Source organism: Varroa destructor, unplaced genomic scaffold (genome assembly GCF_002443255.2).
Source record: "Varroa destructor unplaced genomic scaffold, Vdes_3.0 BEIS01000007.1, whole genome shotgun sequence".
Lineage (NCBI taxonomy): Eukaryota > Metazoa > Arthropoda > Arachnida > Mesostigmata > Varroidae > Varroa > Varroa destructor.
In genome coordinates, this window is record NW_019211460.1 from 14,078,202 (window position 1) to 14,091,772 (window position 13,571).

General features: G+C 48.4%; 1 protein-coding gene across 5 annotated transcripts in view; it reads right to left on the reverse strand.

The window, feature by feature from the left end:
* The window catches only part of LOC111254203 (CUGBP Elav-like family member 5), a 95,113-nt gene extending 84,638 nt beyond the window's left edge, over positions 1 to 10,475 (reverse strand). The window contains exons 1-2 of one of the 5 annotated variants that reach the window (XM_086974715.1): positions 9,613 to 10,473; positions 8,895 to 9,371 (exon numbers count right to left, since the gene is read on the reverse strand). The gene's annotated coding sequence lies outside the window, so the exon portion shown is untranslated. Of the gene's footprint in view, positions 1 to 8,894 lie in introns of all 5 variants that reach the window. The other 4 variants (XM_086974717.1, XM_086974719.1, XM_022814806.2 and 1 more) reach the window with 4 other exon arrangements.
* Between the last annotated feature and the right edge of the window lie 3,096 nt (positions 10,476 to 13,571).

The window sequence follows — 13,571 nt, forward strand, 5'->3', positions numbered from 1 at the left end:
ATTCCATTTCCGTGTACTGTTCTCCAGCAACACGACAGAACAAGACGACCGCTCTCGCTCGGGCCACTTCATCATCCACTCCTGTCGTATCCAAGCAAGAACCACCTATCCCTTCCTTCGGGAAGGTGCCTCCTTTTTTTTTGTACCTGAGTGACGAAGATGCTACAGTGGTGGGGATAGATACTTAGCGGTTTCTATTCTAGCAGCGATCGGAGATTAAAAGGGTACTCATTCGTACCCAATGAACTTAGTTGGATATTTTTTACCGAAAGAGACGTCTGCATGTTTGTCGGATGCAGCTGTTACTGCCACCTATGCAAACTCGGACTCCCAGTATTCTAGTTGCTTAAAGACTTTTTAGGCACTACACTATGCACCAACACTGCATGACCCCTTAGCGCTGAAACGCCTTCATTCGTTTTATGTAATACAGATGACCAGAAAAAAATCGATTGTGTACTTTTGCATCTATTCTTTCGACTTCTGCACGAGGCTACACTCATAATCGACCTAGTATTTCATCGTTTTTGCTCGACTTGTTCCGGCATCCTTTCTCAGGTTTGCTTTTACAACAATTGATTGCCTTGAGTACCTTTGCTACGCTAGTACGTATAACACGAGCCGCAAGGTCGCATATAGGAAACCAGGATTTTCCTATACTACGAATCCATTAACCCAAGGGATTTCGGGGAGGCACACAGATGCAATTTCAAAGTGCAACCTCGATTATTTTCCTCTCTAGGCAGTCGCTTTTTAGAGCAAAATCCACGGCTCCACCGTTACAAGCGGATAACCTAGAACGTGCTTCTGCATTTCACAGACATAATATTTGTATATGAACGTACAAATAATTATCATTATAGGTATATAACAGATCGACCTGAGGTTGCTATAGAATGCTAGCATCAAGAAAAGAGCCTTAGGCGGTATGACTTGCCTCCGGCACTCATATCCAACCAGCCAGCTGCTTGACTAAAGGCACACTTCTGTTGTGCGTCGTGTGTTTGCTAGCCGACGCTTGCGCCACGCCATCGTTGCGTAGAATGTCGTAGGAGTATAGCACCTCGCTTGCCTCTGACCACTAGACCCTGTTTTCGTTCGAGTGAATGAACAAGCGAGAAAACTGTGACAGCCAAAAGAACCGAACTCCATCCCCTCCTCCATACGTTCGCCACTAGTACTATAATGAATGACTGTTTTGGTGGTATTAGGCGGTTCATCAATTTCGTGTTTAATATTTTGTACCTCCTTGTTGCCATTGGCCGCCAACTCGTGGCGACCTCCCTTGCGGTCGTCGCATTCGCAGGACTCGCATGTTCGACTTGGAGCTCGGGTTCGGGCCTGCCTATGGCAAGTTGGTTTGTTGGCGCTACTATGGACAGTGATTGGCTGAATAATAAAGTTATCCCTGCCAGGAATCCGGCCGGGAATGAAGGAACATTAGGTTCACCCTCAAGCGGTCCCTTCTCAGCCAACAAGCCTCGCCTGCCGTTCTCCTGATTGTCTGCACAGCTCGTTGGTAAAGGTTACCAAAGAATCAAGCAGCCACAGCTGGTGTTTTTGGACTCGTAGTATTAGCTGGTATTATAGTAGAAGTTGTCTCTCCAACCTACGCGTTTGTTGTTCCACCTCCTAGCTATCGTGGCCTCCATGGTGTAGTCTGAGCCAGCGTTTATACGAGAAATAAGTAGCTGGTGTCAGTGACTCCTCAACCTGCGATTGACGCTGCAAGCAGGGATCCTGGCGGTTACCAGGACTGCTATCGTATAATGGTAAAAACAGTAGTGGCCTTCTTGCAACAAGCCATCTGGACTTGGTCCGAGCGGCCGAACGAACGGCCTTACTTGATAAGCGAAATCTTCAAGGCGAGCCGTAATGGAGTCCTTATAGCCGTTTTGCACTGAGAGCCAATCTCCCAATGCAAGCTCCCACTACGAGGTAGATTTACGAACGCTTAGTTCACGCACATGCGCCACAAAATGGTTTACTAGCTACCAGACTATTTACCTTCATTTACCAAACCCGTTTCAGCCTCACGTCCCTCTCTCATATCCAGAAAAGCGCGGCCGGTTTTTCGTTATTACGGTTTGCCGAGACGGTTCAACGTCGACCGCTCAGTTAGAGACTAGCTTCGTTTCTTCGAGTAGCGGCAAACCCTAAAGAAAATGAAAAAGAAATACTATGAAAAGAAAAACAAGGGGTCACAGCCGCACTGTCTCGACGGACGTGGTAATGGTTGTGATGCGGGACCTCGAGATACGTTCTACATGATCTACAGTAACGGCCAGCTTTCTAAATGAGTGTATTAAGTCTCAACGGCTTCTCAGTGGGAGGAGTTCCAATAGAAGGGAATACAACAAAAACGAAGCTAGAAGGCGTTGCTTGGTGAGACAGGGAACCCCATTTATATGGCTAACCGTTGAATTGACTAAGGCTCACGTTTACGGCCGTTTGTGTACTTTGCCACAGGTGCTTTTTCGTTGCTGCAACGGCAGTCGGCCTCTATCTGCCACCTGTTGTTCTATGTGATTTGAAATCGTGTTGACTCTTGTAATAGAAGTCCTTTTTGCAAAAGGGAACGTTATGATATAAGAAGATGTACATTCGAACATGAAAAGATGACTGTTAAAAAAAAACACGCATGAAAAGCGACCTATCGCAAATTGCATGTCATAAAAAATCGTATTATGATGTTAACCCAAATTCGCAGTCCGTGAGCTGTCGTACCGTGATTCGCATATTACACCCGCGGGCTTCATTTAACTGTCGACAGACTGGAACCGAAGTGAAGAAAAAAGTTAACTTCTACTTTTCCTAGCTCTCTGTTTTGTCTACGTCAGTTCTCTCGTATAGCGGCTTTCAGACTACACAGCTTTACTTGGACTACTTCTGAAACTTCACGTCGCTGGCGTTCTAACCGGCGTTCACAGCAGCGTTTCCAGTTGCCGGCTTTCCTCTATCGTGGTATTACTCTCGCTTTGCAATAGGCACTACCACGTCTGCGTCACCAGTAGTCTGATAATGCCTCCCTGGACTATTTGCCTTCTCCTACAACCCTGCCCATGGTCCAACAGCAAGTGAAATAGGTTCTTTTGCCTACCAGCTAGGCCGGCAGCTAGCTTGTCCTAGCAGCCCGAGGTAGTTCAAACATGCTCAAGCCAGGCCCTTTCAAGCTAAGGCTTCTTTTCACAACCAGCATCATTGGACGGAGCACAGGAGGTGCTGGAAAGAACTGGTGCAAACGACTGCCTATCCTCTTCGCACCCTGTCATTCGGACGATGTTTCTGACTGAACGTAAGCGGGTGAAAGAGCTTCTCTAGTTTTGGCGGTCTAGCGTCGGTGACTAGCTGGCGAGCAGGCCAGCTAAAGGCTAACTGAAGTAGAGCCTCTGCACGTCTACGAGGCTCTGCGTGGCTAAACAGCTTTGAACTGCCTTTGAGTTGCTCGCCGTAGCCAGCACCGACGACGATTGGTGGGCGGTCTATCAGCCTTCCATCCGTAACGGGAAACCAAAAACAGGGGTTCAGTACTCTTAACAGGCCATCCCTCTTTGCTCGCCGTACCGTCATTGTTTTCTTTGTCCTCTTACTGTCGATGCTACGCTGCATAGTTGCGGCAGTAGCGACATTAGCAGAAGCACAGGGGAGCGAAACCAAACGCTAGTAAAAGCAAAGCAAGGAAGAGCAAATGATGGTACGGGGAATCCTCTCACGTCCCCCTATACCTCTAGTACGATTCATCTTCAAAGAGTTTTTATCCATTTGAAACGACCTGCCTACACATATCCAGCAGTTGTCTTTTTAGGTCCGCCCATTTTACCTATCTTACGCTTTATGCTGTCGTAGGAAACCTCTACGCCAAGCAGAGTGCAGCGACGGACGGGAAATTTAGATAAAATGAAATGTTGAGCGAGAAAGTGTCGGGGCTACGCATTCGTTCCTCATTGCAGTTATCCGTTGCTAAGCCCTTCTTTATTTGATCGCGTGGCCGGCCGGCAAAAGCGGTTAGCTCTTCAAATTTTTGCCCGCCAGTAGCCCCTGCAACGGCAGTTACCGAGAGAAAGTAGATATTCTATAGCAATAATAGTCGTAGCAATAATAATGGCAGTAGAATGTGAAATCACTCCATTTATCGAGGTGCTGCTTTTGCTGAATACGAGGCCATTACCTCTGTAACCCTTGCAGCTGCGCTGGCTAACCGGCAACACCATACTACTGGTCGTAGACCTGGTTCAGTGGTTCCTGACCCAAAACAGCAGCACTATAGGGATCTTCTAATAGCTAATTTGCGTTTGCTGCTACTGGCGGTGCTCTGTGGTTGGTGTCAATCGCCACCCAACTGGGAAAAGTCATTGCGACGTTCGAATTCTTTGCCGTCCTTCTGCTGTTGCTCGTCCCATCAGCCTGTCGTTGAAGCCCCGTCAAGCCCAGCGGACAAGCAGGTCAATCGACAAGAGGGCACCATGCGCATGATCACAAATGAAGGCGTTTACCAACGATCGAGAGAAAAACTCTTTAACTAGGTCTTGATTTGTCGATGCATCCGGCCGTTGAATAGACCGACTCTATCTAATTGAGATACAAGCAAACGCAGAGAAATCGGCTAGTGCTGTCTATGTCGTGTTAGCTACCAATATAACGTTTATTTTTGTTAAATTAAAGTTGAGTGGGGTGTTTGCATTCAGTCGTCTTTCATATATGCGTAGTAGTCGAAAACTAATACTGACCGGTCTGAAGAAATTTACTGCGAAGTTGATCTTCGTGCTGTAAATGAACTGTATCTTCCAACCGTAAAACATGTGAGTGGCCACGTTAAGCGTTTGGTAAACATTGATATTATTACTATAGGGCTACATAAATTTGCAGTGTACAAAATGACTTCTACAACAGGCAGGTGAGTATTTTAAAAAATGATCATATAAGCATAGCATGTAAGAATTGCATAGTTATTAGATCTGCCTGCTTTTCAACGGTCGGGCGATCAGTTCTAATCGGTAAGTTTCTGGTGAGTACCGTCAGAGTAAAACGAAGATCCGGCCAAAGATAATTGACCGTGGTCGCCACCTGGAACATTTCTATTAAACATCTGTTCAAGCACTTTGCATCTACCACACATCTACAGCTGCCAAAGGAACGCGAGTTGGGTATCTTTGCCGGAAACTTTCGAGACCACTGCGTTATAATAGCTATTGAGAAATGCGTCCACTTTCGACCCAACATGACCCACCCTACCAAAGCCGATCGTTAGAAAAGGGCTATCCAATGATCGGCGTCAGGACCGGGCTTAGAATAGCAGGCAGCCTCCTTGCAGCTGCGTGATAACCCGATCTGCCAGCCGAGCAAACCGTTAGTCACTGGTGTACCGTCTACATAGCGAGTACGTCGCCAACTATTTAGTCAAAAGGTTAACTATCCGTGACTCGTGTGCTGTCTTCGCGAACGGAGAAAACCTCCGTTGTTACCAAACGCCGACAACGGATACAGTGGAACTAACCGGCGAAAATACGTTATGCCCTTTTGGAGACGGGCTACTTTTTTTAATTGCGATCACATGGTGCAACGAGAAATTGCGACATGGCCGCAACGCTCAAGTGGAAAAGGGAACCGGAAGATGCTCGGTGAATTCCGCTAAACGTTCTTACCGCAGTCGCCGTAAAAGCAGCATCGAAGGTGTATCGTTAATTTTATAGAGAAAACGCAGTGTCTCTTAGAACCGCCGAAATTGTACTGGCTCTCAAAAATAGTTCCGTAAGTTGAGTTCTCAATTGTATTGTTTAGTATTAGGTTAGGTTGTCGCAAGTGCCTGAATTTTCTGTAAGGAATTTTAATTTAATACAGTGGGTTGTAATGTATATCTATAAAAAAATAAGAGCCTGTATAGGGGACTAAACTCGAGGACGAGTGGAGTGGTCGAACTTCAAAAGTGGGCCAAGCGGCACTTCGATTTATGTTGAGGGCTAAATGAGTTAATGCCAATACCACCAAGATTAGGAACTTCAGACGTTTATATAGGGTATATCTGCTCGAACTGCATAATATGAACAAATCGAAACGTGCGGTCACAGTAGTAACGCCGTTATTTGGGAACAAGCGATTCGGCAATTGAAGGACACACAGCAAGATATGAGATTTTTAATTAAAAGACTCGGTAATTTAATAACCATTCGTCCACTCCGACCCAAATGGATAGAGATATCTGCAATGTCTCGAAGTGCATTCTTTTCAGTTAATTGATGTTTGGATTAAATTTACTATTCAAACAGGTTTTTCGAGTAACCCAAGTAGCATTCTAGGTACCCTCGACAACAGCATCTGGTGGACTATTCCCACTGCCGCCCGATTCATCCCAATATGGGTCGATTTTAAGCCGTCTGGCGCCGAGATGCCTCGGTCGAGGTCAACTCTTCCACTGAAGATATGAGCACTTGGAGTTCGACTTTTTGCCAATGAAGCAGGCACATCTGCGCTACATCGAAGCAGCTGTATTGATTTCTCACGACATAATCATACAAGCAGATCCTTGCTTGCTAGCTACCTATTCCTTTTATTTAGGTGTGAGTGGGCATCAATCTATTAACGTCTGCATAGGAAGAACGCCTGACACATGAACAAAGCCAACATGTGCTTTTTATCATTAGGGAAGTCCGTGTTTCCGCATGTTATGCCGATTCTTATCGGGAATCTGTAAGCATTTTAATCCTTCGAGAGCATCATGACAACGCATACAAGGGCAGTAACTCGCCTATTCAAGGGGCATCTCATACGTGTGACACACATGTGCATATTATGGTAACCGTATAAGCGAAGAATAAGTACACGACTTGAATTAAAATAGAAACACTACAACGCCATCTGTTGAGTACTATGAGTATAATGGCTGTTCATTAGAGTTGTTTGCAGACTTTATTCAGTCCTTGCCGTTTACTCTCAAATGCATGAAAATTATCCGATACGCCGGCAGCACGAATCAATGACACCTATTCTATCCGAAATACGTGCACCACAGGATGCATCACACAGATACTAAGATATTTGGACTTAACAGATGAACATTGCTGTCTCACATGAGCTGGGGTCACTCGGTATTCGTCACCTTTTCACACGACCGTGTAATAATGGCCACAGGCCTGTCATCGTAGTTACTACCTGGATCGCCATTTGTTTTTTAGATGATTACTAAAATGACGTCACTTTTAGTTGTCGCACATTTTGTAAAACCACAAAATCACTTAAAAACACGCTACATTTTCAAACACATCCTCGCGCGTCTACTAGTAGTATTGAACGATACAAACACGACCTTTTCATCGACTCGTCTGCGCTCAGTAACGATGAGGTTATCGTATATTTCAGCGGCGCCGACTCTGCACAAAACACGCATCACATAGCAGGCTTCACTCGTTATCCTCTTTCTCGCTGCGCTGCACTTCACTCACAACATCTTACCCACTAGTTAGTGTCTCCGCGCCCAACTCTATCTGCGAATGAACTCGTTGTTGGAACCTTTTCCTCTCTATTCCCCTCATCTCCTTATCGTAAATACTCCTTGTCGTCAGCTACTGATTATCGCACTACTTAAACGGCTATTTATTCCTAGATGATGAATAAGACGATGTAGTAGTATAGACCAAATTAGGAGGTGTCTGCGAGAGCTTGCTAGCAGCTAGCCGGGTGCACTGCTAGCAACTGAAGTAACAGTAGCAAATTCCGCATTTGACTGTGCCCCCAGTCGGATGAACACGTGTACGGCTGTCACAACCGTAGCGGTTGATAGGAATTAATCACGCAGCTTTGCCGAAGTGCTTCAACGAACATTATAGGACCACAAGCGAATGTGTTCCTTCTTAACGTCGAAGTTGCAGGTGTTCCCCTCTACATGGAACAACACATTTCGCACAGCTTTCATGTTAGGGATACTGTACGAACGTTTGAACGTGCATTAGTATGCGAAACGTTAGAAGGAGGCATCGCGCAGGGCGTACGTACTAGCTAAGTAGTTTCGATCAGGCGACGACCAAAACGCTTGCGTGAGTCGTCCGCTCCACTAACGCGAAAAGGTATGACGCTAAAGAGAGAAAGAGGGACCGTTCGGAAGCGATGCCTGCCGATGCCACTTTTGCTATGAGTTTTTGCTTTGTTTTTAACTCGCTAGCTTTGGACGACCACGACCTACTTGGGCGGCCACATAGGCTCAACAGGCGGCTGGGTCGAGGTTGAGTAGCAGGTGGAGCTGGCAGTTACGACAGTGGCGCTAAGCGAATAGTTCCTGTATGAACGTTCAAAACAGCACGAATGGTCGTAACTGTTGTAGTCTTAATGCCGGTAAGGCTGCAGACTCTACGTACGGCGGCTTTAACAGAGCACGACCGTGGTGGAAGCGTTCGCTCGCTCGCTCGCTCGCTCGCTCGCTCGCTAGCTAGCTAGTTGGCTGGCTGTAGTGGGACAAAAGACTGGAGGTGGGCGGGGGCGCTAGGGACGAATGAGCATAGGGTGGGGGTAACCATTCAGCGGCAGCAGCGGGTGTGGGGCGCGCGGGAGGGCGCCGGCGGCAGGAGCGGCAAGCCACAACGTGCCACTACGCAAACGGCCGCGCTCCAACCAACGGAGGCAGGATAGCGGTAGAGAGACAAGCAGAAGCAAAGCGCTCTGGCCAGAGGGAGACTTGTTGCTTCGGTTTCGGCGGCTCCGCCTGCGGCTGCGACTACCACTGCCGTTGCTGCCGTTGGATGGCCTCCTGCACATCCGACGCATTCATCACAGCTGTGTAGGTCCTGCACTTCATAAACTCAGTATACAGTAGATAGACCCTGATAGCAGAACACACTGCGAGCAATTCGTAGTGAACTATATTGTTTTCAATGGAAGGATTCAATACGAGTCGGTATGATACTTACCCAGCAGTTGACTCCGTGGCAGTAGAACACTTGTCTTCGGTCTACTTCCCGCTAAGGGTTAGGCTTTCGTCTTTGATCCTGTAGCTGTTATAAATAGTGCTTCTCGTCAGCCCTCCTCGTTCACTTGCAGCTGGTTGCCGATCCGCCTTTCTCGCTATTCCTCTAATTTATGCCTTTTCTTGCTTTGCTTTTTCCCTGCTGCTGCCGCCGCCTGTCATTCATTCACAAACATGAATACACATCGAACAGCACAAACGGGCGATATACGCACAAAGAGAACTATACACTCGCGCACCTGAACTCTGCTTGCAGAAGCGCTGTTTTCGTCGAAACAAAATCACTATAGAATCGACGCAGTTACCTCAATGGTAAGCGACAATCGGTCGCTGTCGCGGTACCGTTGCAGTATTTATTCCAGAAGAAAAATCGAGGCACGAACGACACACGAATGGGCACTGGAACTAGATGTCGTGTGATCTCCAACATGGAACAAGTACTCGTAGTTATTGGTACACTATCAATGGCAATTGCAATAGCAGATTTATAAGGTAGAGACAATAAGATAATATTGTGTACTCTTACGATTTGCTGTTATTATTGTTGCGGTGCGAACAGCACAGACGACGATCTATGTTTGCTCCGTACTAACAGTGTTATAGCAAATACTTGTAGCCGTAATGGAACTGCAAGACTGTCTATGAACAATAACAAAACTTACTAAGTGGAAGTGCGAAAAGAAGTACGGGTCGGACGAACGGCGAGACGACGAAACAACAATGACGACGGTGACAGACAGACAAACGGCAGACGGCCGAACAACAGTCGTAGTGAACGAACAGTAAAATGGATGTAGTGGCTGGTAGCCCACCGAAGCTGCTGCCTTCGCCCCGTTCGGTCGTTCACTCGCTCACTAGCTTCGCTTCACGACAACGACAGCGATGCTGCTGCTGCAGCTGGTACCACTAAGGGTCGCTCGGTCGGTCGAGGGGCCTTCCTGCCTGTTTCCCTGCCTGCTGCTGCCCTAACAGGTGATTGGGATGGGAATTGCGGCGGCAGCTGTAGCGGCCGCGACCGCTGCTGGGACGGCCGCGGCAAATGCAACGTCACCGCCAGTTGAGTGAGAGGGGCAAAGGGAGCGAAAGGATGGGATCTGAAACAGGCAGGATGGCGCGATCGTAGAACGGCAGGATAGAGGAAGGATCCCACAAGAAGGAGAGCAGCGACTACTTAGCCACGACTACCTCGTCCGATGTCAACACCAACAATGTTGGCGCCGGCTACATGGAAACTAGCTGGTGTGACCAACAACGCCGATGACTAACTCGTCGTTATGGGTGTGTACTGCTCCGAACAGGAGCCCCATTCCAACTCGTTCAAGCTAGCTGGTGCAAATCTAAATGCCTTGAAAAACCCCACACCCCATGTACTGCTCTGTAAGCTTGCCTTACTTTGCTTTGAGTTTCCTTTACTCCTTGCTTTGCCTTCTGCCCACCGGAGGCGTCCGTGCTCGCCTTTTCTGCGGGGTTGCCTCCCTACTTTGCCAGACCGGCGCTAGCGGACCTGCTTAGACGCCAAAATCGGGCCAAAGAAAAGCAGCAGTAGCAGCAGCAGCAGCAGCAGCAGCAGCAGCTCAGACACAGCCTCAGGCGCAGCATAACACGGAACGGCTCAGCGACAGGAATGAGAATACACCAGGAGGAAAAGAGGAGGCAGGATGGAACCTTCACCGCCGGAGAGTGAGAGCAGCGTCAAGACGACGAATCAACCCAACGCCATTGCCGTGGCCCCCGGAGCACCGCTACGGCCAAAGCATGGTTGCTTGCTTCTGCTTTCTACGAACCCCTCTCTTTCACCCTCTTCCCTAAATGCCCCCTCTTAAGGAAGCAGACGAAGAGGAGGGTACGAAGGGTTTAACTGACAGAAGCAGCGCGAGGCAACAGGGCAGTATGGAGAGAGTACGGGAAAAATAAGGGAATTGTTAGGCATCGGACCCTTTTCCCCACAGCCACAGTCGAAGATGGTGCTATCGGCTTCGGTGGTAAGCACAAGCCACGCAGTTGCCTGGAGACGGAGAGCGGTTCGCGGGGAAGGGTAATCAACAGCAGCAGGCAGAGCGCCTGTAAAGAATGTGAGAGAAAGAAAGATCTCTCTGAGCGCAGCAGCGTTGTCCGGCGGGGCACGCGCCGGTCGTCCATCGCCAGCGCGGGAAGGAGCTCAGGTAGCAGCAGCGAGTGGATTGTTTCGTTAAGAGACTCTCTCTTTTCTTCTCTTGTGGCCAGCGAGTGCTACTGTCGCCCAAAGTCACCGGCTGCTAGATTGGCCCCGTTCACGTAGAGCCCTTGATTCTTTTCTCTTCCGACTTTTTCAAGCTTTTTCCCCTTCTTCTCTAACCCCGTAGTCCTTAGTGATCCGGCTCAAATGCCCTTCCCTTCCCCACTGCCTTTCAGCTAAAGAGCATCGGGAGTGAAAAGGAAAGAGAAAACCTTCTCTTCCCTCACGTCGGTAGGGTCGAAGGCTCAAAGATCGGCGGCACTCACTATGCGCGAGGCGGTAGTAATCGTCGTCGTCGCCTTGGCCATAGTGGCAGTACAAGCGGTGGCAGCTGGGGTGGGCACTACTCAAAATGCGGCGGACCAAGCGGGGGACTGTTAGGAGAGGGCGCCCCTCTCACCATCCTTCGACCCCCATAAGCTTCTCTACTCCTTATCCAACCTGAGAGGCAGCTGTACCGACGAGCGGTGGCGGGCGATAAGCAAATAGAGACATTGAACAAAGACGATGTGACCCGCCGTCCTACCGCCAGCAGCAGCAGCAACTAAACAGACGATGGCTAGCCTACCTAGATTAAGTTAGACCGCCTAGGCAGGGAAACCCTACATGCCCTTCCCTGTTTTCCTCGCGTTCGTTGTCTGTATGCAGTCTGTGGCTTTGTACGCGCGGGGTTGCTAGTCTACACGAGCTCGGCAGAAGAGATAGTACAGCACGCCGCTGCTAGTTAAGACGACGAAAACGTCTGATGAAGAGGCGGCTGATGCGGCAGCATCCTCCCGTATTAGCAGCTACACAACAAATAGTCGTAGTAGCGGAAACAGTAGAATCACTGCCAGTCATTCACATGATGGCCGAAAAGCTAAGGCTTCTAACCTAGAAAGCGAAAGGAAGGACAGAGTTCAACCTCAGTAGAAAACAGGCAACAACCTTGATTGAGCTCTACAGTCACTCCTGTTGCTGCCGTTTCTGCAGCCAGCAGTCGTGAGTTGCGCTACTGTAAGATCTTCCATTCCATAGGGGCTTGTTACTTCTTTCTCGTCAAGCTTCATTTTCGAGTATCGGTGCTCATCGTTTCATGGACAGAAAGAGAAAGATTTCACCTGGACAGGTGTGAGACAAAGGCCGATTGCACCAGACTGACTTGCCGTTGTAGTCGCTCCCGGCTACTTCGAGCAGACACAAGTGCACCGCAGTCGATGTCCGCCGATCACACAGACGTATAGCAGGGACTCACGTCGGCGTCATGATACCTACGTTCAGGAGTGCCTGTTCGTCCGTAGGTGCTCAACGAATGGGATGAGTTGTCTGTCGTTTCCCGACGCTTCTCAGCCGCGGTCTTTTTGATCGAGTGGATCCTCGAGGAGTCAAGTCTTCGCTAGTTGCACGCTGGCCCCTGCCGTTACTGCTTCCACTACAATTGCTGATGGTGACGCTATTGGATGAATGGAAAGACAAGAACGATGACTCCCTTGACTGCTGTCTGTTCCGTTGGGGTACGCTCAGAATCGATCAGCATCATTATTACAGAAAATTCCACTGTGGATCGCCATCTAAAGACGAACGGTGTTCGTCACACCAATAAGAGCCACTCACGGCAGCCGGCATAGGCTGTAAATCTGATCATTTTATTTGTTATCTATACTAGTTAGACATATAATATGGCATGTTCCGCAAATTACTTGTAATAATTAAACCTATAATCGGGCAAGCCCTGCGCCGCCAGTGAGACGCCACTGCTAGAAGGGTAAGACACATTTATTTAATGCAGAACTTTGAAATATCTTTGACTCATCCATGTATATACCATGAAATCAATTCCTTCCCTGATTTGGTAGCGCTCGAGTAAAGTGCTTTTGCACTGCCGTACTTCGGATCGTTAGCTTCGAGCAGGCTAACAGCAAAAGGGTACCAAACTGGTATCTCCGCTCAAATACAAAGAAGCTTGTCCTCAATAGCCGATCAACAGTATCCTCAGTAATAGTAGCAATTGTAGAGATCCTAGGGTACAATGGGTGGCCACTAGCTAACAGTGAATACACCACAAAAAGTGAATGCGTTAGCGGCTGAAAGACGTTGCAGTAAGCACGGAAGAATATTTTTCAGCTCCGTCAATTCTGTGGCGGTTTTATGGGATGTCACGCAAAGTCCCTTTCACCGTCTCCACTCAACCGCAATGCTTAGCCGCATACTAGTCCGTCTCTACGAAAGCATATGCTCATCTTCACTTACCAACACAGCTACGTGCCACTAAACGAAGAGAATGCGAGTTCATTGGGTCATGTACGAAACGGTTGCACGTAGGTCCCTTACTGCTCAGCTAGACTTGGATCGCTTAACAGAACAGATTAGAGCAGGACGTGCGGTGGTGCTCGGGAGTAACATAGTGGTCCCCCAATCGATGGAAGA